The sequence below is a fragment of the Cebus imitator genome, unplaced genomic scaffold (genome assembly GCF_001604975.1).
Source record: "Cebus imitator isolate Cc_AM_T3 unplaced genomic scaffold, Cebus_imitator-1.0 Scaffold91, whole genome shotgun sequence".
NCBI lineage: Eukaryota > Metazoa > Chordata > Mammalia > Primates > Cebidae > Cebus > Cebus imitator.
The window spans coordinates 1,445,533-1,471,479 of NW_016107406.1; the positions used below are offsets into that span (position 1 = coordinate 1,445,533).

The 25,947-nt window shown below is 43.9% G+C and overlaps 1 pseudogene; it reads left to right on the plus strand.

Annotated features, from left to right (window-relative positions):
* Positions 1-4,773: 4,773 nt before the first annotated feature.
* Positions 4,774-25,947, plus strand: LOC108309002 (annotated as a pseudogene).

The window sequence follows — 25,947 nt, forward strand, 5'->3', positions numbered from 1 at the left end:
ACAAAGCTTTGCTCTTGTGGCCCAGGCTGGAGTGCAGTGGTGCAATCTTGGCTCACTGCAACCTCAGCCTCCCACGTTCAAGCAATTCGCCTGTCTCACCCTCCTGAGTAGCTGGGATTACAACCACCACATCCAGCTAATTGTTAAGTTTTTAGTATAGACGGGTTTTGCCATGTTGGTCAGGCTGGTCTCAAACTCCTGACCTCAGGTGATCCACCCACCTCAGCTTCATTTCCAGCCTTCAGTTTGAACTCCGCATCTTAAAATAGTCCTCTGGATCCCGCATGGAGTGTAGGCCCCTAATCCTGGTTTCAAGTCTGTACCCTCTGCAGTCTGGCTCCTTGAATAGTAAGTAAGGGTAGGCAGAGCTGCTATAACAAATATACCTTAGCAAATAATGACTCATCACTGTAGAAATTTCCTTGCTGATGTTTACGGTGGAATAACCTGACTCTCCTCTACATGGTCTTTAGGGAATTAAGCTACTTTCACTTTGTGGCTCCATATCCTCCGACCAGGGTGAGTAGAAGCATGGATAGTGTTTAATTGCTCTTCTCACATTTAATGTCAGTTCTTGGAGTCCAGGTGTGGTCAATCAGATGTCCCTGCCTAGCATTTTGACTTTCAAGGAAGTGTGACCCGAAGATACTGGGCTAATTAAGACCAATTCTGTCAACATCATCAGCGCCATTCAGTAGCCAGCAGCAGCAATGTCTCAACCAGGCCATTTCTATAAAAACTTTGTGAATCCTGCCACTGCTAGTTTCGTACAGTCACTCCTTTGCTATGCCAGGACGTCCAGTCTTGCTATTGACATTGTGAAGTTCTGAAGATCACTCCATTTCCTTGTCTGCTTGAATTCACTGAAATCATAAGTATCAGTTTCTGGTACCTGAACCAAGAACTCTACTGGATTCACCTACTTCCCAAGGACTCCTGTGCAGGTTCAATTAAATAAGAGATGGGAAAAGTTATTCATTTAAATGTTATGTCAGGGAAAAGAGATTAAAAGTAACTGCAACATATAAGATCCAGCAATCCTACTTCTACATATTTACCCAACTGATTTGAAAACTTAACCAAAACCTGCACACATATGTTTAAAGCAGCTTTTTTGTAATAATTGCCAAATTCTAGCAGCAATCAAGGTGTCCATCGATAGGTGATGGTTAAGCAAACTGTGGACTGTGGTGCACCCAAGCAATGGTATACTATTCAGCAATTAACAGAAATTAGCTATTAAGTTATTCAAAGACACGGATGACTCTTAAAGGTATATTGTTTAGTAAAACAAACAAACAAAAATCTAGGCTGGGTTTGGTGGCTCATACCTGTAATCCCAGCATTTGGGGAGGCTGAGGCAGATGGATCACCTGAGGTCAGGAGTTCAAGACCAGCCTGGCCAACATGGTGAAACCTTGTCTTTACTAAAAAAAAAAAAAAAAAAAAAAAAAAAAAACTAGCCAGGAATGGTGACGGGTACCTGTAATCCCAGCTATTCAGGAGGCTGACTGAGGGAGGAGAATTGGTTGAACCCAGGAGGCGGAGGTTGCAGTGAGCCAAGACTGTGCCAATGCACTCCAGTCAGGGCTACAGAGACTCTGTCTCAAAAAAAAAAATAATAATAAAATAAAAAAAAGAAAAGAAAGAAAAGAAATCTAAAAGGCTTGTATACTATATGATCCCATTCGTAAATATTGTAGAAAAGATAAACTATAGAAATGATAAGCAGATCAGTTGTTTGGGGTTTGGAGCGAGGATTGAATAGATGAAGCACAGGGGATTTTTGAGAGTGGTGAACCTATTCTGTACAGCACCTCAAGGATGGACACATCACACTGTGCATTTGTCAAAACCTTTAGAACTTAGAAACAAAAACAGTGAACCTTAATGCATGTAAGCTTTTTTAAAAAAATCATTTAGGAGGTTTGACAATCCCAGGTTGGAATGCAGATTGTAACAAAAGAATCTAACTGCATTTTAAATGTATTAAACAACCTCACTGAAGAGGGTGGGGGAAATTAAGGCGCTGATTCGTGTAACTTCAGAAATGAGTGGAATCTATAAAACCAATGGCAAAAGGAACTGCACATAAGCACTACACTCTAGTTAGTGAAGTTGTTTCCTATGGAAGCACAGATTGACAATTCTGAAGCCACTTTATGTGTGTACTTAAATTGGACAATTAAGTAAATGAATGGTGGATGATGGTAGCTTTCTCACTTTTGAGTGGGAGGTTATAGATAAGGAAATAGAGAATCTGCTCTCAAGGAGGTGGGGTATTGCTCTCACTCCTTTAGTGTGAGCGTCACATAGTGACTGTCTTCCAAAGACTGTAGTACAGAAGGGAAGGAAGGACAGGCGGTGACTCCACCATGGAGAAGTTTGACAAACACAACCTCAGCTAGATGATCAAGGTCAACATCCACAGGGATAAATCATGTTGACAATGTATGCCCTTGATAGGATGTGATGAAAACAGCATTTCACTTCCATGGACTTTCCCCAACTTTGACAATGAGAAAACGTCAGCTAAATCCCAATCGAGTGACATTCTGCAAATTACCTGACCAGTACTCCTGAAAACTGTCAAGATCATCACAAATAAGAAAAGTCTGAGAAACTAACATGACCAAGAAAAGCCTAAGGAGACAGATGATTAAATGTAATATGATATTCTAAATGGGATCCTGGAATAGAAAAAGGACATTAGATGAAAACTAAAGAAATTTGCATAAACTAGAGACATTAATTACTAATAAAGTATCAATGTCAGCCCTTTGGTCGCGACAAATGTACCATACTAAGTAAGGTAATATACTACTAGTAAAAGAAACTGGTTGTGGAGTCTGTGGGAATGCCCTGTACTGTCTTTGCAATTTTCCTGTAAATCTAAATCTATTCTAATTTTTTGTTATTGTTGTTTTTTAAAAGTATAAAAAACATTAAAGGAAGTTGCAAATTCAGACTCAGGAAGGTTGCCCAGGAGCCAGTGTCTAAAATAGAACTACTACTACAGTATCTCAAGGTATAAATTTGACCCCTAGTATACAGATGACATGACTGAGGTCTGAGAGAAACAGCCGGTTTCCCAAGGTCACAGGATGAGCAGAGCTGGGCTGTGAACCCAGCATGACAGCCGTAGATTCCTACATTCTTTACTGCATCAACGGCACATCCGCCTGCCTCTGGCTGGTTGCTGTGTTTGTGTAGGCAGGACTCTTGCACACACACACACACACACACACACACACATACATACACACACACACAGAGGTAGTCTTCAGCTCCAGCCCAGTCGGCCTTGCAAATCGCCTTCAAACAGCCTCAGACCCACAGGATTTGCATTGGCTTTTCTTCCATTCCCAGCATGCCATGCCTCCATCTCGCCTCTTGGCAGGGTAGGCAGCCATTTCCCAACCAGCCTCTCCTAAGAGCTGGGTGTGCGGCAAAGACACCCTGAAGCCTCTGTCTACATCCTTGCTGTCCTTGGCCAACTTCCACCTTGCAGTGGTAGGAAGGAGGAGGGTGCAGGAAGGGCTTGGGCCAGGAGTAAAGGAGTAAAGGGAATGAGTGAAGGTGCTTCAACCTGGCAGGCGTGGCTAGGAAATTCATCTCCCTAAGTGTGATATACACACACAGTGCTTAGCGTAGCATCTGGCTTGAGGATGTCCTACAATTTTAGAGGTAGACATTTTACGGATGTTAGGTGACTGCTGGTAGAAGCCTACCCTTAGATGCCTACTTTATCTGCTCCATAAGCCAAGCTCACTTATTTCTATGCCATGTGAGAGCATTTATTCATTTATTCATTGAGTATTTTCTGAATGCATCCTGTGTACTGTGAACCTGTCTGGATAATACTACAGCCACAAGGACATCAGGGATGACGGAGGCCAGCAGGCTGTGCTTCTATTTGGCTAGTGTGCATAGGCCAATGGATCCCGGGAATAAGTGGCTATTGAATGAATATATCTCAGGACTCACAGAAAGACCCTAAATGCTCCTTTTCACATTACTGTGGGCTATGGTTCCACTATCTTATCCCCAGGTTGTTGAATGCTATCCTTGAGCTATAGAGAAGGTATTGCAAAGAGGGGCATGAGTCCCAGGAACTCAACAGATCACACAACACCTGGTGGCTGGCCTAAAGCTGAGCATGGTTGAAAGGCCTAGTTGCAAATGCCTTTCCTGAACTTTCGAAACCATTTGCAAATGACCCTTCCCATCTTACCCCTCTAGTTCTAACTTTGTAGAATATGACCATAAACCTGGCAAGGAGTCTTTATGACAGAATGTGTTAAATCCAAGGCTTAAATTAACAATAGCTACCATTGGCCATGCATCTACTGTGTGCCAGATGCTACATGGTGGACTTTCTTGTATGTTGTTTTGTTTCATTTGATCCTCACAAGAAGGTGATGTCGGGCTAGAAATATCAGACGTAAGATACATACCTCTGATTTGTGCATAAGGCCCAAATCCTAAATGATCTGATTCCGACATACTGACCTTATTTCTGCCCTGATGGAGAGAAAGAGAAAACTGAGGAGGATATAGAGATAACCAGATCTGAGTGAGAACACAGTAGGGATAATTCTCGGAGGACAGAGTGACGGGGGTGTCGGCACCATGAGCCTTTGGAATTGCTGCTGCAGAGGCGCAGAATCTTGGCCCCAGTGTAAGGAGTCCCCTTCTATTAGAATCAACTGGGGAGTCCCATACATGCAGAAGGCAGCTGGCCTGACTCAATGAATGGCAATGTCCACCGGGATGGTGGCACCTGCAAAGCTGAGGGAGCCTGCCAAGGAAGAGCCTTCTAACAAGAAAAAGCATGTCTCAGGTAGGGCAGAGGGCTCGGGGAGGTTACCTCCCTGCCCTCTCAGTGATCCGAACGTAGCTCTGACTCTCAAGGCCAGATGATGTGTCTCATTCCTGATATTGCTTAGAACTTCAAGTCTATGTGTTCTCATTGTTCAACACCCGCCTATGAGTGAGAACATGCAGTGTTTGATTTTCTGTTCTTGTGTCAGTTTGCTGAGAATGATGGTTTCCAGGTTCATCCATGTCCCTACAAAGGACATGAACTCATCGTTTTTTATGGCTGCTGGGTCTGTGGGGGGGAAACTAGGGGAGGAACAGTGGGGGGTGGGGAGTTGAGGAGGGATAACATGGGGAGAAATGCCAGATATAGGTGATGGGGAGGAAGGCAGCAAACCACATTGCCATGTATGTACCTATGCAACAATCTTGCATGTTCTTCACATGTACCCCAAAACCTAAAATGCAATAAAATATATATTTTAAAAAAAACTGCAAATATATTCAACCAATGACAATTTAGGACCTCAACATTTGATTCACTTTGTCCTTTTTACATGGAAAAACAAACATAAGGCCACCCTGACTTTCAATCAATAGGACACACATCTGAGATTTGCTTTTTCCTTATAGGCGGGCTCTTGCTCTGTTGCCCAGGCTGGAGTGCAAAAATGCAATCATAGCTCACTGCAGCCTCCAACCCCTGGGCTCACACAATCGTCCCACCTCAGCCTTCCAAGTAGCTGAGATTACAGGCATGAACCACCACACCAGGCTCCATATTGGAGATTTATTTTTCCCCCAGAAGCCATATGATGGAAAGGTGACAAAGACAGTTGTACAACGTGAGGAATGACCCTTCCACTTCTGTCCTTTTCACAAAAGTCGTCCAGGCAACAGGTGGGAATGAGGAAGTAAATGTAACCCCAGGAACAGGAAGAGAATGGGTCCCTGTTGCTTATAATTCACTGAAGGGCCTGCTGGCTATGTGCAAAAAGAGGCTCATCAGCAGGGAAGGTTGATGGGAACTGACGTAGCAGCGAGAGAGACAGAACGTAGGAACACTGCGTGACGTAGGAATAGGGCAATGTGGCCCTTGCATCCACAGCACTGTATCCTAAGTGCATTAACCAGTCCTGTCTCCTTCCCCTTCCATCTAGCTGTATGCTATAGATGCATTCCAGAAACTGCATGGTTTGAGTATCTTCATTTGGTCCATCAGCTTTTCTATTTGGTAGCCTCTCAGAGAGCCTGTCAGGCATCATACTTGAAGGCTACCATTGCATCCATGGAATGGAATTTTAAAAACAGGAACTGGATGAAGTGGCTCCTCTGTTTAGATGCTTCTGGTGGTGTCCATTGTATTAATTGCAAAAGGTAACCTTCTTAATGTGGTGGTGCAGGCACAAACAAGCATCCTGCCTGCCTCTCAGCCTCACCTCCTGCTGTGCCCCCGCTCAATGCCTGTAAACACATGGGCACTTTTTGAGCTCACCCCTTCCTGCCTTTTCCAGCTCCAGACATTTGCAGTCGCCATCCTCCCTTGCAGAAAGCACCCCTCCCACTTTCACCTGGCTTCTTCCTGCTCCTCTCTGGTCAGGGAGTTCTGACCCATCTGGGTCAGAAAGTTGTGTTCTTATTGCAGCATTACCACAATTTATAATTTCTACAGTTGACTGTTTAATGTCTCCCTCCCCTACTAGATTTAAGCTCAAGTAAAACCAGAGACCATGCTTAGCTTTTTCTGGCCTGGTCCCCAGCATGGACCACAGCACGTGCTGTGATAAGCACTCAATAAGTATCTATTGCATTAACAAATACATAAGTGAGTCTCTGCCATTCTACTACCTGCAAAGCACTTTGCATGCATATTTTCAAATCTCAAAGTTGGAAGCTCAGAGAGGGAAGTCACTTGCTGCACGTCTCCCAGCTGGTAAACAATAGAACCAGGATTCTAACCTAGGTATATCGGACCCCAAGGCCTTGTTCTTAACCAAGGCCATACCATTCAGAAGGGGTCAGAGTTGCTGGGAGTCTGAAACTTGATCAGCTTGTGGAACAGGAAGCAGTGAGACTGAGTCAACAGAGAATGCCTCTCTGTCCTCTGGAACACTCTCTCCAGATCTTCCCATGGCTGGCTGCAGCTCAACGTTCAGGTCTGTTATGTGTATTTCTTGCACTAATAAGAACATTCAAGCCGGGCGCGGTGGCTCAAGCCTGTAATCCCAGCACTTTGGGAGGCCGAGGCGGGTGGATCACGAGGTCAAGAGATCAAGACCATCCTGGTCAACACGGTGAAACCCCGTCTCTACTAAAAATACAAAAAAAAAAAAAAAAATTAGCGGGGCATGGTGGCGCGTGCCTGTAATCCCAGCTACTCAGGAAGCTAAGGCAGGAGAATTGCCTGAACCCAGGAGGTGGAGGTTGCGGTGAGCCGAGATAGCGCCATTACACTCCAGCCTGGGTAACAAGAGCGAAACTCCCGTCCCCAAAAAAAAAAAAAAAAAAGAACATTCAGTTTTGATTTACTGAGAATAAAAGGGAAAAAAGAAATAATGTGGTGGGGTGAAACTAAATAAGAATAACAAGTAAGCAAGAAGCTCATGACCTGCGTTAGACACAGCTGAAGTGAGTGGAGCATCTGTGTGTGACCAGGGGAAGGAAAGGATAAAGGGACCCAAGAGCACCCAATCATAAATATCCATGGGACTCCATGTCCACACGGTCTTAAATTGCCCACCATTAGTGACACCCTTTCTGGCCAAATGTATCCTGTGTCCAAAACCCTGAGATAAAAACCCGTAACTTCCACTGGCAAGCCACAGCTCAAGCCGGGTGGCCTGGCCTGCCACCTCTCAGAAAGAACAAGTGTGCTAGCTCCAGGCACCTCCTACCTGCTGAGTCCCCTAGCTCACCCTCAGTTCTGGTCTTTAGAACCTGACCATCAGCAGAGTAGGCTGACAAGACAGAAAGAAGGAGAGAGAGAGAGACAGGACATAGAAGCGTTGCATAGCCCAGGACACAGACCCTGTGGGCTTCTGCCCTGTGGCATCCTGTCCTGAGTGTATTCATCAACCTCCTTTCTTCCCCTTGTTTCTCACTGTATATTTTAGAAGAATTTAATAAACGGTGTGGCTGAGCATCGTTGTTTGGTCCATGAGTCTTTCTGTTTGGTGGCCTCTGGGAGAGCCTGCCTGGCAGTGTACCTGGGGACTGCCATTGCACCAAGGAGGCTCCCCCATGACAAGATCTCAGCTCCAATGTCACCATCTCGGTGAGGCTTCCCCAGCCTCCCTAGCTCTCTCCCTCTACCTCGTTCACTACTCCATCGCCTACTTTATTTTCTTGGGGCCACTCACCACTCTCTAACATCTTACCCATGCGGTGGATGTATGCGTTTGCTTGCTAGTTTGCTGCACAACCACCCTAGAAAGTAGGCTGCAGTAGAGCAAGAGGTTTGCCTTCTGACTACTGGGTCCACAGAGCCCGGAACTCAACCTGACACACAGGAGATGCTCCATGTAGAAGTGAACACTCAATGCATTCAGCAAGGAGGTCCTACCACTTCCATGCACCATGACTGTGCCAAGTTAGGGCACTATCATCAATAAGCTGTTCTCGGTTGAGAGGTGGTGAGAAGAGACCCATAGGCTATAAGCAGATGATGATTCTGTCACAGAAGGAGAGGAGGGGGCCTTGGAGGAAGGCTTGTCTCATCCTGGCAACCAACGATTTTCTTTCCCGGTGTGGCCCAGGAGAGTGAGAAGACGTTTCCTCCCAGCTATAGTCATGGAGCCACAGAGTCGGGATTCAAGGCAAATTAGGCTGCTGATTTGTACGTTAAACAAGGTTAATTCCATCCATTAGCCAAAGATGTTTTCAAAGCGCCTGGCACAAGAGCTCGTAGCAATTAGTGTCTTTGTATTAGTGGATTTGGGCATGGGGCCAGGACTTTAAGGGGAGGGGGATGCAATTTATGCACTCTTTATGATATCATCAAAAGTAAATGAATTATGAAAACAAAAGAGGCAATAGGAGGCTGCCAGTACTAATTACTGGGTAGGACAGAAAGTTCACAGCGAAGGAGGAAAGAATGATCTGAGAAGGACAAGGATCCCGATCATCTGGCCTGCAGGTGTCTTTAGACAAGGTGGGGCTTCCGCGACTCCACCTTCCAACTCCAGGGAAATAGCTCTGCTTTTGCTCCACATAAAGAAACTGGATCATGAGGAGGTGATTTCAGCTGCTGTTTGTTCTGGTTGTTTTTTGGTTTTGGTTTTGGTTTTTAATTTTCTTTCTGGTCTTGGCCTTAACAATGCTGGACAAATTAGTCAACCTGATTCAGAGGCAACTTTAGGCCTTTAGAGAAATCAACTAATAACAGCCCTAGAGTTAGTTGCTTTGGGAAATGACTGCAGAGCTGGTTGCTTTTGTAACCATAATATGTCCCCTCAACAAAGGGCTGACCACTCTGTCATGCACTACAGGGTAGAGCCTGATGCTATCCACAGGGCTGGTCTCAGGGGTAGATGGAAGCAGTGGGCTCACACTGATGTGGAAAAGATGGTTTTACGGGCACTGTGGTGCATTCATGTGACTTTAAAGAACATCAAACTTACCCAACAGAAAATGATTTCTCTTTCATTTTCCTTCCGATTCTTCTGATTAGATCAAGGAAAATGATGCAGTTAGGTGCTAGCCTGTCTTAACACCTTCCTCAGCAACGGATAGACATATTTTTAAAGAGAAGTCTGGCAGACAACGGTATCAAGCTAAAATTTAATATCCTTCTGTTTTTAATGTATTAATTTGTACAATTGCCTTCTGTTCACATAAGATGATTATGTTTTTCCATTTACGGTAATGATATAAAGTTTTATGGAAAAATAGTAAATTGATTTTTAAAAATTTTTAAGTACGTAATTTTATGAATGATACAATAATACAGGAGAAGTTATGAAAATGGTGCTTGAATAACTGATGCCTGAAAAACACCTGTGTAAGGGAAGGAGTGCTGGCCAGAGGGACAAAGAGAACAACTTCTCAGTTCCTATTCCACTGCTGTGTAATATTGGGCAAGTCCCACAACCTCTCTGAGCCTCATTTTTCCCAAACACACAATGCCAGTTGAACAAGATGCTGTCTCAGAGATGAAGGAGCCATGATAGAATTCCTTCTTTCTATCCCCGGGGTTTAGTCGAGAAAAATTGAGGCTCAGAAAAGGCCAGAATGGGCCCGGGACATAGTAGGTGACCAACAAGCTGGTCACCTCCTCCCTTTTCTGCTCTCCCTCCCTCCCCTTCTGATCTTGCCAGTCACTAGAAAGATAACTCTGTGTTATCCACAGATACAAGTTCTACAAACACTGGAGAGAAAACTAAGGGGCAATTTCACTGAAGCAACAGGTTATTTTGAAAACTATTGGTCCCTGTTAAAGCTGATTGTTTGGAAAGCAAGAGATGTGTGCCCCACACACTAAACTTCTGGAAAATGTTACCAGTCTTTAAAAAAATTGGTAACAGTAACTGACTTCAAAATAATTGGCTGTACTCCAGGCAGAGGGGAAAAAGAAATCAGCAGAAATGCTCTGTATGCAGAAAATTTGTAACAAGGGGCATGAAGTCTCAGCAGTGGGGATTGGAGTGACATTTTATATTCTCATATATTACTTTCTGTAATTGAAGGAAAAGACCCAACAACATAGACATACAAATTTTTATATACTTCTAATGTTTGGGAAACAGTTTGGGTGGTACAATGTCTTCAATAGGGATAAAAACAAATATTTACAAGGTTCACACAGAAACTGTGATGAATAAGCCTAAATAAATAAGCACGCAGATAGAAATGGCAGAATTGAGGGGGACCAGCAAGCCTCAAATGATTGCAGCATTTGAAATGTGGGCCCAGAGATGTCAGCTCATTCCATTGTTCCCCCTCTCAAAAAGAAAAGATGGAAACCCAGATTTTAATTGGAAACTTTCCATTGTTTTACTGGTAGCTTATATCTTAAAGATTGAATGTAAATTAAACAAACTGACCTGAAGATCACCAGTTGCAAGTGTCTTCAAATCCCTTTAAATCTATTCAGAGACTTCGCTTTGGGTACCTGGGGAGACAAAGCATGGCTCAATCTCTCCATGCACTTCCTTGCTTCTTCAAATTATGGTGGGGTAGAGGAATCTCTGGTGATTATTCAGATGTGCACTGCTCTGTGCCCCCCCATTTCTAGTGCCCCAGCTTCCAACCTAGTCCCTGGGGCGCAATTGCTGTCCTATTCTCTAAGTTCCCTCTTGGGCTGTGAGTGCCCAAGGGCTGATACTTGGGGACTCATCTCTGTCTCCTGACATCTGCACACAGTAGGTGCATAGCAAAGCTCTGCTGAATGCATGAGCAAATAAATAAAGAGAATAAATGAGTTGCTTATAAGGGAAACTTAGTCGAACTTAGGTTAACGTAGTGAATGAAGGACAAAAAAAGAAAAAGAAAATCATGGAATTGTGGGTGTGTCTGTCTTCATGTCTGGGCCATGTTTCTTTACTAATAGGCCTACTTAGTGTTTCACCTTTGAATGCCCCTAGACAAGAATTTCCCTAAACATAGGCTGTAGATGTTACATGGAAAAAGACCCATCCTCAAAGCAGTTTTGAAAATCTTGGGTTTAACTACATTAGACATGCTTTTTAAATTGCAGGATTTCTCTGAGTCCTAAATGCTAATAATTTCCCAGTTGTATTTCATCTTTTGATTGAAGAGTAAGTACTGGGACAAGTGTTTCAGGGTAAACAATTTCTAAAATGTTGTTCTAGGAAATAGTAAGTCTAAGCTCAAAAAATATATGCTTGTGTGATTCTCAGCGCTTAATCAAACCGTCCGCTCTCACTTGTCAAAGACAAGGCCTCAAGTTTGGCTGCAATGGCATAGCGGGACCAGGAACAGGACACCAGCCCCCAACTTGTTTTGCTTTGTTTTGTTTTTAATTGATTTTTGATTCAGGCGTTACTTGTGCAGGTCTGTTACTGGGTATATTGTGCCTTGCTGAGGTTTGGGCTTCTAATGATCCCAACCCCCAAGTAGTGAGCATAGCATCTGATAGGTAGTTTTTCAACATGTACCCCCACTTTCTAATGTCCAGGGATGTTCCTCCTACATTATCTCATTAAGCCCCATAATAGGCCAGGCATACGTCCTTACTATCATTTTACGGGTGAGACATCTAAGCCTCAGGGAAATAAAAAAGCAACGATTTTTTTTAATTGTGGTAAAATAAATATAACATGAAATTTACCATTTTACCCATTTGTAAGTATGCAATTTAGTGGCATTGAATATGTTCACGATGTTGTGCAACCATCTCCACTATCCATTTACAGAAATTTACAGAACTTTTCATCATCCCAAAAAGATTCCCAAATTCTGCATCCATTAAATAATAACTCCCTATTCACACGTCCCCCAGCTCCTGAAAATCACTAATTTACTTTCTTCTTTATAAATTGGCTATTCTAGGCACTTCATATACAGTTCGTCCCTTTGTGCCCGGCTTATTGCACTTAGCAAATTGTTTCGAAGGTACATCCATGTTATAGTGTATATTTGAATTTCATTCCTTTTTACAGCTGTATAACATTCCATTGTATGGATATAGCACAGTTTGTTTATCTATTTATCCCTTAATGAACATTTGAGTTGTTGTCACCTCTTAGTTATTGTGAATACTACTGCTAGGAACATTGGTGTACAACTATGTGTTCAAGTTCCTGCTAGTAATTCTTTTGAATATATATCTAGGAGTGAAATTACTGGTCATGTGTTTAATTTTTTGAGAAATTGTCACACTGTTTTCCACAGTGGCTACATTGTTTTACATGCCCACCAGCAATGCATAAAGGTCCCAATTTTTTCACATCTTCATCAACACTTGGTGTTTTCCGTTTGGGTTTTCTGTTTTGTAATTTATTGTAGTCATAGGTATGAAGTGGTATCTCGTAGTTTTGATTTGCAGTTTCCTAATGAGTGACGCTAAGCATCTTTTCATGTGTGATATGGTTTGGCTCTGTGCCACACCCAAATCTCATCTTGAATTCTACTCCCATAATTTCCACATGTTGTAGGAGGGACTCAGTGGGAAGACAGTTGACTCATGGGAGCAGTTTCCCTCATACCGTTCTCATGGTAGCAAATAAGTCTCATGAAATCTATGGTTTTGTAAGGGGATTCCACTTTAACTTCTCGCTCATTCTCTTTTTCCACCACCATGTAAGAGTTGCCTTTCACCTTCTGTCATGATTGTGAGACCTCCACAGTCATGTAGAACTGTGAGTCCATTAAACCTATTTTTCTTCACAGTCTCAGGTGTGTCTTTATCAGCAGCATGAAAACTGGCTAATATAGTAAATTGGTATCAGGAGTGGGGTGTTGATGAAAAGATACCTGAAAATGTGGAAGTGGCTTTGAAACTGGGTAACAGGCAGGGGTTAGAAGAGTTTGGAGGGCTCAGAAGAAGACAAGAGAAGGTGGGAAAGTTTGGAACTTCCTAGAGACTTGTTGAATGGCTTTGCCCAAAATTCTGGTAGTGATATGGACAATAAAGTCCAGACTGAGGTCATCTCAGATGGAAATGAGGAATTTGTTGGGAACTGGAGCAAAGGTGACTCTTGTTATGTTTTAGCAAAGAGATGGTGGCATTTTGCCTCTGCCCTAGAGATTTGTTTTACTTTGATCTTGAGAGAGATGATTTAGGGAATCTGGCAAAAGAAATTTCTAAGCAGCAAAGCATTCAGGAGGTGACTTGAGTTCTTAAAGGCATTCAGTTTCATAAAGGAAGCAAAGCACAAAGATCAGAAAAATTTGCAGCCTGACAATGCAGTAGAAAAGAAAATCCTATTTTCGGAGGAGAAATTCAAGCTGGCTGCAGAAATTTGCATAAGTAACAAGGAGCCAAATGTTAATCCTTAAGATGATGGGGAAAATGTCTCCAGGGAACGTCAGAGATCTTCCATCACAGGCCCTGAGGCCAAAAGGGAAAACAATGATTTTGTGGGCCAGGTCCAGTGTCCCATGCTGCATGCAACCTAGGGACTTACCACTCCAGTTGTGGCTGAAAGGGGTCAACTGTATCCCAGCCACTCCACTTTCGTGTCTCTCTCATTCTCTCTTGCCACTGCCAGGTAACTAAAATTAACTCCAGATGGATTAAAGACTTAAACATAAGATCTAACACCATAAAATCCCTAGAAGAAAACCTAGGCAAAACCATTTAGGACATAGGCATAGGCAAGGACTTCATGACTAAAACACCAAAAGCTTTGGCAACAAAAGCCAAAATAGACAAATGGGACCTAATCAAACTCCAGAGCTTCTGTACAGCAAAAGAAACAGTCATTAGAGTGAATCGGCAACCAACAGAATGATAAAAAAATTTTGCAATCTACCCATCTGACAAAGGGCTAATATCCAGAATCTACAAAGAACTAAAACAGATTTACAAGAAAAAAAAACAAACAAGCCCATTCAAAAGTAGGCAAAGGATATGAACAGACACTTTACAAAAGAAGACATACATGAGGCCAACAAACATGAAAAAATGCTCATCATTGCTGGTCATTAGAGAAATGCAAATCAAAACCACATTGACATACCATATCACGCCACTTAGAATGGCGATCATTAAAAAATCTGGAGACAACAGATGCTGGAGAGGATGTGGAGAAAAAGGAACACTTTTACACTGTTGGTGGGAGTGTAAATTAGTTCAACCATTGTGGAAGACAGTGTGGCGATTCCTCAAGGACCTAGAAATAGGAATTCCATTTGACCCAGCAATCCCATTACTGGGTATATACCCAAAGGACTATAAATCATTCTGTTATAAGGAAACGTGCACACGAACGTTCATTGCAGCATAGTTTACAACAGCAAAGACCTGGAACCAACACAAATGCCCATCGATGATAGACTGGACAGGGAAAATGTGGCACATATACACCATGGAATACTATGCAGCCATCAAAAACGATGAGTTCATGTCCTTTGTAGGGACATGATTGAACCTGGAAACCATCATTCTCAGCAAACTGACACAAGAGCAGAAAATCAAACACCATATGTTCTCACTCATAGGCAGGTGTTGAACAATGAGAACACATGGGCATAGGGAGGGGAGCATCACACACTCAGGTCTGTTGGGGGGAACTAGGGGAGGGACAGCAGGGAGGCGGGGAGTTGGGGAGGGATAAGATGGGGAGAAATGACAGATATAGGTGATGGGGAGGAAGGCAGCAAACCACATTGCCATGTATGTACCTATGCAACAACCTTGCATGTTCTTCATATGTACCCCCAAACCTAAAATGCAATAAAATATATATTAAAAAAAAAAAAGAAGTAGTATCTTTCACCTTCTGCCATGATTGTGAGACCTCCCAAGCCACTTGGAACTGTGAGTTTATTAAACCTATTTTTTCTTCCTAGTCTTGGGTATGTCTTTATCAGCAGCTTGAAAATGGACTAATACAATATGCTTATTGCTCATCTGAATATCTTCTTTTGAGAAATGTCTATTTGAGTCCTTTGCACGCTTTTGAATTGGATTGTTTGTTTTTATGCTGTGGAGTTATAGGAGTTCTCTACTTATTTTTGATATTATTAGATTATTTGTTACTCTGATATTACTTAATAATTTGATAATATCCAAAATATGTAGAGAATTCCTATAACTCCTATATCAATTATCAATTACAAATATAATTTGTGAGTATTTTCTCCCTTTCTGTGAATTGTCTTTTCCCTCTCTTGCTAGTGTCTTCTGATGCACACAGGGCTTTAATTCTGATGAAGTTCAGTTTATATATATTTTTTCTTTTGTTGCCTGTGATTTTCGTCATATCTAAGAAATCATTGCCAAATCCAATATCATGAAGGTATTCTCCTAACTTCTTTCTTAAGAGCTTTAGCTCTTATGTTGGGGCCTTTGATCCATTTTGAAGTAAATGTTGTATATAGTATGAGGTACACAACTTTATTCTTTTGCATGTGGATATCCAATTTTTAAAGCATCATTTTTTGAAGAGACTGTCTTTTCCCCCATTGTGCGGTCTTGGTACCCTTGTTGAACACCAATTGACCAAATTTGTGAGGATACTGTTACTTTTAGAGACTCTGGAGCATAATATGTGTGATGTCATGTGTTTGCAAGTGGTGATAATGTATCTGAGGTCACACAGCTGGCAGAAGCAGAACTCATGACAATAACATCCATGACAATGACAATGATGAAACAATGACAATTAGCACCTATTTAGCACTGGCTCTGTGTAAGGCACATTGCCAAGAGCTCTTACTTGCATACTCTCATTATGTCCTCCTGACAACCCCATTATTACTTTACAGATAAGAAAACAGGACAGATACAGTGGCTCATGCTTGTAATCCCAGCACTTTGGGAGGTTGAGGGGGGTGGATCACCTGAAGTCTGGAGCCTGAGACCAGCCTGGCCAACCCGGTGAAACCCCATCTCTACTAAAAAAAAAAATACAAAAATTATCTGGACATAGTGGCATGCACCTGTAATCCCAGCTCCTTGGGAGGCTAACGCAGGAGAATCACTTGAACCTGGGAGGCAGAGGTTGCAATGAAGCAAGATGGCGCCATTGCACTCCAGCCTGGGAGACAGAGTGAGATTCTGTCTCAGAAAAGAAAAAGAAAACAAATTATCAGAGAGGCAAAACAACTTGTCTAAGGTCACACAGCAGGTAGAAGCAGAGGCTGATTCCATAGTCTGTGCTGGCAGCCACCGGGCTATGCTATATTAGACCTAGACGTCCCTCCAGCAGACGTTCTTGGGCTATATAATGATGCTGATTTAGAACAACCACAGTCTCCGTTTGTGTCCAGTCTTGCTGTTGTCTTACCACAGCTAGCTCCATAATTTGCAGGACCAAGTTCAAAATAAAAATGCAGGGCCCTTATTCAAATATCAGGGAAAAAGCTTATTTTCTTTCTTCCACCATCTCTCTCTTGACTTGTCACGGTGTTTTTAGTTTGTTATTTAATGCCACATTCCCTTGGGCATGGGGATACTCATGATGTGAGTAAAGACCCTACAGATGCCGGGACCATGTCTCCACAACCCCAACCCTCCCTGCTTCTGTATCCAGGCTCCTGCCAGAGTCAGAGGATGGCAGTGGTCACTCGGTAGAGACAGAGAAGTGGACGCTGAGGACTCATCCCAGGTAGGCAAGGAGGAAAAAGGAGGTGGAATCAGGTGGGAGCTGAGGCTGCAAGTCTCCAAGTCTTCCTTGTCCCATCAGGCTTCACTTACAAAACACAAAATCAAAGATAAAGCTACTAAAAGTTGCGGCACAATGACCATGAGCATTCAACTCCAAGTGTGGGGCCCATTTGAATACCAACTACACCGATTACACACCCATGTATTTCTTCAGTAGAAAAATAGAAAATGAGGCTTCTCCACTTCTCTTTCCACGGTGCACAAAGGGTTTTAATTCGGATGAAGTCCAGTTTATCTATTTTTGAAAGTGTGATTCTCCCACAGTCTGATCAGAAGCCCTTTGTCATGGGAATGTTTCCAACCTGGGATTCAGAGAGATTACCTACTCCCATGGCTCGGAGCCACACAATGCCAGAATGTGAAAGGGAAGTCAAAGCCCTTTGCCTCCATTTAACTAATAACTAAGACTGATTCATCTGCCTATGAGGATAGGAGTCCCACAAAACTCAGCTGGGGAGCATTCACTTTCCTAAAAAAGCCAGGGACTGGGGATCCAGCACATGTCTGGAGTCGTCCCCTAAGCAGGAGGTAGAGGGCTGGCTTCCCTCTTTATTCCAGAAGGCCTGGTGTGGTGGGAAAGACTAGCTCTAGTGAGTGGCCCTGAGTAGTTGTGTGAAAACCGTCTCTTCACTTCCCCTCACAGAGCCTCAGTTTTTCCTTTAAAAGTGAGATGGTCATATAACAACCCCCACAGCAGACGCTTCCTGTGACCCTGTGAAAGGGAGATTATTTGAAAGCTGTTACTCATGGTATAAAAATGTGTTATTACCACTACTCTTCTTCGTTTAGCAAAGACTGATTGGGCACTCGTTGCTGGACCCAGGGCAGTGCCAAGCATGGGACTGAACCCTAGAGAGGCTCCTGGGGAGACACAGAAAGAGCATGAGCTTTGGGGGCTGGAGGCTGTCTATTCCCACCCCACTCCACCCTCCCCTGCCACATGCACCCCTGACCAGCCCACCTCCCACCACCCATGACTTGACTGGAAGAGCACAACTGGGCTTGAGATGCCACTTCATTTCTCCACTCAAGGAGAAAGCAAGGATGTTCTCACAAAGGGCACATTTGATTCTTCCAACTTGATTCTCCAAGACAGAGCAGGGAGGTGGACAGAGGTGGTGTTCACCATTACAACATGGCGTGTCGTTTCCTCACATTCTGTGACAGTTAACTTGACATATGTCTGTCTCCTCATTAAACTGTCAGCTCTGGGGTCCAAGACTCTGATGTGAATATCTTTTATCACCTCCACATTGCCAAGCCTGTTCTCCTTCCTTCTTCCCTCTCATTCACTCATTCATAAAATCAATTAACAATGTGTAAGTGAGCCCTGCACTGAGTACTAGGGAAACTCACTGAGCGATGATGATGATAATAAGGTGAAGAAGAAAGAGGAGAAGAGGTTGGGTAAGGAAAAAGAGGAGGATGAGACAGAAGAGGAAGAGGAGGACAAGGAGAATCACTAACATTTATTGACTACTTTGTGCCAACCATTTGGCACATATTTTCTCAGTTCTCCTGGGGCTCTGTGACATGCATATTATTATTTTCATTTTACAGATGAGAAAACTGAGACTCAGAGAGGCCAAGCTTCCCTAGGTGTGTCTGTTTCTAAAGCTATACCCTCTTTACCATCAGACTCTAGACATGGCAATAAATAAATGATGGTGGCAGTTTGTGAAAAACACAATGCCTGGTATCCAGTAGGTGCTCAATAAATGCTTCTTTAAATTGGGTTGTGTTGGTTGAAACACCAGCATCCAAGATTGCTAGGCTCATGGGGACCAAGCTAGATCCTTTCCGACTTCCTTCTGGGAGTCTAGGGCTTGAGGGGACAGGGAAAGATGGGCTTTGCAGCCCCCGGAACCGGCTAGGAGGCAGCTCTCACTCCTCCCGCCCGCACAGAGTACCCTTTGTTTATTGTGCCTCTGCATCCTACCCAGTAATTAGCATTGGCAGCTTCATATTGAGCTTTTGTTTTCATAATTCATTTGCCCGCGATGACATAATAAAGGGAATATTGATTCAATCCCAACTCCTCTTGGCCAGAAGCCTGCATCAACCAATAAAAAAGAATTGCTAATTGCAGAGTACGCTTGCCCAGCTGAGGCATTGGAGCAGGGCATTTCGATAGCAGCTGGAGGACAAGCAGCTGAACCTCTAAATGCCCCTGGTCTGGGCACCAAGTCCTGGGCGCGGGGCACCATCCTCCAGCGAGACCAAATGCAGCTTCTCTACAGCACCAGGAAGAAGGCAAGCAGTGCCACCAGGGCGGGGCCCCAGGAAGGAAAATCCTCCGCAGGCCTGTTGACAGATGTGGTATCAAATGAATTGTTCTCTGCTTAGACAGGACTTTGATATTTATTGGTTCAAATTGCTCGGCTGACTCAGTCTTGCGTAAGTCTCCCTGGTCCGTTTTAATCTTGACGTTTTGGGAAGCCACACTGATATGAGTAATGACTGGGTTTACCTGGGATCAAAATGAAAAGGGAGAAGTGGGGTCTGGAATAATTACAGTGGGGCAATGTATATTTTTGTGAAATCTGGAAAGGCGATTTATGAGGCCGATAAAAATGATGTGTTCTGTGTGGAGCCAGCATGGATTAGCTGCAACAGAGCTTTCTTTGCAGGAAACGAAGGGGGTGTTAGATGCTGTTTACTGGACAAATAGTTGTTCTGAATCTCTCTCTTTTTTTTTTTAACTTCTCTTCTGAAATTACTGAGATAAGGCACATTGGAATATAGATTGTGGTCCTCCTTCAGTTACTGTGAATTAGAATTTCTGTTTCCGGAGTGGAGGGAGGTAGGGGTGGGGTTTGTGTAATTAAGACCAGAAAAGATGATGGGGAGGAAAGGGAATCCCCCAAGCCCCATTTCTGCTCTAGCTTTTTAGAATCAAAGTGCAGTCCCCTGCTGATTTTGTTAAGCTTGGCCGGAACAAGGATTCGTGGTTCTGTGAGGAAGCTTATATAACTTCCTGGGCGGCCTTCTCCCAGCCAATGCCCATTTTGCTGACCCAACTGTAAATGAATCAGAAACCTTTCACTTCCATCCCTCTGAATTTGTAGTTTCCAATCTCACAGGAAAATAGTAGCAGAAAAAGCTCCCAAGTATTTGCCCAGCTCAAGATGAGAAGAAAATTGAGATGGAGGTTTAGTTTTCCTCAATGTCTTCACCCTCCTTCAAAGTGTTCCTTATCTCCTCGTCTCCAGGAGGGCCCACCAAACAACAAGCCCTCCTGGGTCCACCTCTGCACCAGGTGGGACACAGTGACCATGGAGGCAGTGCCCGTGAGACTCATGCAGAGCCGCCTCCACCAGGCACGTGCCTCCACCAGCAGATGCGTTCTTCTGGGTTCTCAGTCTGCATCCATGCTGGTCCCAATGGTGATGCCCTTGAGCTCTCCTGGTATCCAGTCTCTCTCACCCATCACTCTCCCTGCTTTACTTCTCCGATCTTGATTAAGGAACATTCTTTTTCCTAAGAGGTGGCTCTCTTTCCTCCCGTACTCTGAAGGTAATTCAAATAGGGGGAGAAATGCTTTCTCTAAAGGTATTTAAAGGTCTCCAAAGGGTGACATTCGGAAAAGTCAGGGCTGGGATGGACTCAGCAAACACTCTCAAGAGAGCCAAGATGCTCATCCCCCCATCCACCTTGACATAGAGATCACAGCCCTTCTTCCTTGTGAGACCAAATGTGGTCCCAGAAAACTTGACAGAATGCTTCCAGTAGACTTGTCACCCCATTGGAGTTGGCCCTTGGGCAAAATCCTCTCCCCATCCTTGCCAGAAGTCATAAGGTACCTGAAAGCACCTGAGCGCGTGTCCCTGCTGCTGGTACTTGGTGCCTGATACCTGATATCTGCCTCTGGCATGATGTTAGATACTTGGCACCTTTGATCCACCCAACTTTCACAGCACCCCCAAGGGTCAAAATTTATTCTGTTTTATAAGTGAGGGAAGTGAGGCACAGAGAGATAAAATCACTTCTCAATTTCACACAGGCAGTAAATGGTGGTGCTGGGATTCATGTGCAAGTCTAACATTGTTTTAAGTTCACAGATATCAACTTTTCCTCCCCCAAGGCATGTTAGATGGGCTTGTGTCTGCATGGGGTGCTTTGGGATGATCATGGAAAGAATAGAAAGAACCTTTTGAAAATGATCTCATTGTCCTACTAAAACTCTCATATGATAGACCTGGAAGTCATCCAGGTACAACGAGTCTTGTAAGTCACCTGGCTGGGGAGAGAAGCAGTGAAATTCTCTCTGAATCAATCAACAGGGTTTTGAGGCTTTCCCTGATGTGAAGTTTTTATGGGTTCCTGGTAGATTGTTGGCAGGATTATGGTACTGGATAGACAGAGATACATTAGATCTGATACGTTATATACATTAGCCCATCTCTTCTCCCCAAGGGGAAAATGAAGGACAGCGAGTGTATTCATGCTTATGGTCATAAAAAAAATAACAAACCATTTTTAAAAATCATAAAATTTTCTTCAGCAACAAGGAAAGTATTATGGACATGTAGAATTCTATAAAATGAAATGCAAAAGGCCTTGTTCCCTTTAGTGCCAAAAAAGTATTTAATTATGTATTTACTTACTGTAAAGTTATGATAAAAATGGGTATAATAGTAGATGTATCTATACGTGAGACAATGCATCTGAATGCCCGGAGCCCTGGGCCTGCCATCGAGTGAATGCTCCTTAAGGATTAGGTTCATTCCCTGAATGAATGATTCTTTGTGTTTACCACCTGCCAGGCCCAGTGCTAGGCTGTGGAGGATACTGCAGTCACAGGACGCAGTCCTTGTCCGCAGGGAGGGAGGGGAAGTGTTGGAGGCAAACAGAAGCACGTGTACAAGGTCTAAAGCAACTGAGGACAGGCCTCCCGTGCAGCAAGAGGGAAGCTGAGGGTCAGTAAAAGCCAGGCAGGCAAGGGAGGCAGGTCCAGATAGAACAGCCTTTCCAGAAGGCCACAGAGGCTTCTGAAGAAGGTGATGTGATTAGGCCCTTTTGGGTGAAATGGAGAAATTGAATTGGAAAAGGACAAAAGTGGAAGTAGGAAAAAAAAACAGGAAGAGGCTATTGCAAAAATCCAGATAGGAACAATGGTGTGGCTTGGCACAGTGGCTCAAGCCTATAATCACAGTATTTTGGGAGGCCAAGGCGGGCAGATCACCTGAGGTCAGGAGTTTGAGACCAGCCTGATCAGCATGGTAAAATCTCATCTCTACTAAAAGAGCAAAAATTAGCTGGGCATGGTGGTGGCCGCCTATAATCCCAGTTACTCAGGAGGCTGAGACAGGAGAATCTCTTGAAGCTGGGAGGCACAGGTTGCAGTGAACCAAGATCACGCCACTGCATTCCAGCCTGGGTGACAGAGCAAGACAGTCAAAAAAAAAAAAAAAAAGTAGTGGCTGGAACTAAGGCAGGGCAATGAAGTGGAGCACATCACTACTGTAATAAGCTCTTAGACATCCACACTGCTCTTCAGTTCACACTGTGCTTTCAGACACATTATCTTATCTAATTTCGGTGCGACCTCTACAAAGAAAGGACTGTTATGCCTCATTGCTAATAAGGAAGTTGAAGCTCATGAGAGTTAAGGGATAAGCCCAGGGTTCACAGCTGAGCCAGGCTTCTAATCCATATCATCCTATACCAGTTTTAGGTTTATGCAACTGAGACTAAAGTTGCCACGATGACAAAGCGGTATCTCCTTGAATGTTATGTTTTCTGAAGGGAAAAGAGACCTTGGGCAAGTGACTGTAACAGCTTTTCAAATCCTCACCTGTGTTGTTTTGCTGGTTATTACAATTCCTTGTGGTCTTATTTTTCCCCTTTTTATTTTATTCTATTTTTTATTTCCAAGGGTTATCAGGGAACAGGTGGCATTGGTTACATGAGTAAGTTCTTTAGTGGTGAGTTGTGACATTTTGGTGTACCTGTCGCCCGGGAAGTATACACTGCACCCTTTTTGTGGTCTTTGTCCCTCGCCCCCTTTCTACCCTTTCCCCCTTGGTCCCCAAAATCCACTGTGTTATTCTTATGCTTTTGCAGCCTCATAGCTTAGCTCCCACTTAGGAGTGAGAACATGGAACGTTTGGTTTTCCATTCTTGAGTTACTTCACTTAGAATTTGTCAACCATTGTTGACTCATTTACCTAGCACACCATTTAATTGTAAGGAGCCACAGTTCCCAGTTTTCATCCTTTCTCTGCCATCACTCACGGGAGAAGGAGGTCTTGGTTAACTCCTTACACATCTCAAGACCTCAGGGTGTAAACCCTTGTAAGGGGTGAAAAAATAAGATTAGATTAGTCTGACGTTTCCAAACTTTCCTAATCAAAAGGATCACCGAGTCACACAGAAAAGGAGTTACAAATTGCTCTTAGATATGTGAAATATTGCTCAGCCTCATTGTCATGAGGAAATGCACATTAGCTTGGTTGAGATAGCTGAAAGCTGATAACGTGGAGGGTGTGAGAGCAGCGGTGCGTCTCATCTGCTGCTGGTGGAATGGGCACCGTTCCGGCCTCTCCGAGGCAATGTGGTAATAACACTCAAAACAACGAAGGCACAGACTTTTGACCCAGTCAGGCCACTTCTAGAAATGTTTCTTAATCATGTACACATATGAAGTGATGTAGGTACAAAATTGCTTCTTTGAGTATTGTTTGCATTGGAAGAAGATCAGAAACAACCTGAATGTCTATCAACAGGGGATTGATTAAGTAAACTATCGTTCATCTATACAATAGGTTATTACACAGCCATTAAAATCTTGTAAAGAGGGCACATCTCTTGTTAAGTATTCTTGCCACAACCATGAAATGAAATGAAATAGAAGACAATAAAATATAAAATAAAAGAGAGCACTTTATCTAATGGTGTGCTGGTAAATGTTTAACATACAGCTCTCTAGCTGGGGAGGCCGGGATGAGGTTCTCTCTGACTGCAGCATTTGCTTATGGTTTAAATACTTCCACCATGGTCAACTTAAAGCAACCAACATGAGGTCACTGAACTTGGACTTGAGAAGAGATACATCTCTTGACTCTAGCCCATCACTGTCTTTATTAACTGATATGAAAAGATCTCCAAGATGTATTGAACGGAAGAAAAGGCAAAACACAGAACAGTATGCATAGTAGGTATCATTTACGTAAAAAAGAGGAGAGGGTTAAAAAATATATACATATATACATACTGGCCTGTAGATCACAGATTTCACTGGAAGAATACACACATGGAACCACTAATTTTGTGATTGGGGATGGAAACCAAGAGGCTGGGGGGTGGGCAAGGGGGATGGAAATGTATACTCTGTCAAAGATCTATGATATGAATGTCTCACATCTTAAAGACTGTTAAAGAGTGCCATGGATCACCTAGAAGATTTACTGAGTACTAATTCCATGGCCTCTCCTGGGAGATTTTAACCTGACATTCTCAGTATAATGCTGGAGAATTCAGTTTTTAACAAGTTTCTCAGATGAATTTTAAAATTAGGCAAATTTGGGTGGCACTGCCTAGCCCAACCTTTCCATTTGATGAGAAATGTAGTACTTGTGGGGATTTTACATGGCCCACCAAAGGGAAGGGCCTGACCTCCGGGTACTGGGGGAGTCAGGGCTGAGGCCAGAGCTGACGCGCTCCTTCAAGCCCTCGCCTGGGCCATGCCCCATGCTGCCCAGGGCTGGAGCCTGGGGATGGCCCTAGATGCAGCACTGAGACCCAGAGAGAGATGTAGCCTGTCTGGACTCACACAGCCACAGCTCAGGAAAATTCTACCCAATATACACCCACAGGAATAATCCATAAGAACTCTCTGCTCCTACTGTTTGACAGACAGCCATAGCTTCTGTGCATTGCCAGCCACATCCCCGAGACACCATGGTGAAGGTGAAGGCTGGAGTCAATGAATTTGGTCGCACTGACGCCTGGTCACCAGGGCTGCTTTTAGCTCTGATAAAGTGGATATTGCCACCATCAATGACCCCTTTATTGACCTCAGCCACGTGGTCTACATGTTCCAGTATGATTCCACCCATGGCAAATCCCATGGCACTGCCAAGGCTGAGAATGGGAAGCTTGCCATCAGCAGCTCATCATCACCATCTTCCAAGAGCGAGATCCCTCCAAAATTAAGTAGGGCGATGCTGGCACTGAGTACATGGTGGAGTCCACTGGCGTCTTCACCACCGTGGAGAAGGTTGGGGCTCACTTGCAGGGAGGAGCCAAAAGGGTCATCATGTCTGCCCCTTCTGCTGATGCCCTCATATTCGTGATGGACGTGAACCATGAGAAGTGTGACAACAGCCTCAAGATCATCAGCAATGCCTCCTGCGCCACCAACTGCTTCGTGCCCCTGGCCAAAGTCATCCATGACAACTTTGGCATAGTGGAAGGACTCATGACCACAGTCCATGCCATCACTGCCACCCAGAAGACTGTGGATGGCCCCTCTGGGAAACAGGCATAATGGCCGCAGGGCTCTCCAGAACACCATCCCTGCCTCTACTGGTGCTGCCAACGTTGTGGGCAAGATCATCCCTGAGATAAACAGGAAGCTCACTGGCATGGCATTCCGTGTCCCCACTGCCAATGTGTCAGCTGTGGACCTGACCTGCCATCTGAAAAAACCTCCCAAATGCAGTGACATCAAGAAGGTGGTGAAACAGGCATCGGAGGCCCCCTCAAGGGCATCCAGGGCCACACTGAGCACCAGGTTGTCTCCCCCAACTTCAACAGCGACATGACACCCACTCTCCCACCTTCAATGCTGGGGCTGGCATTGCCCTCAATGACCACTTTGTCAAGCTCAT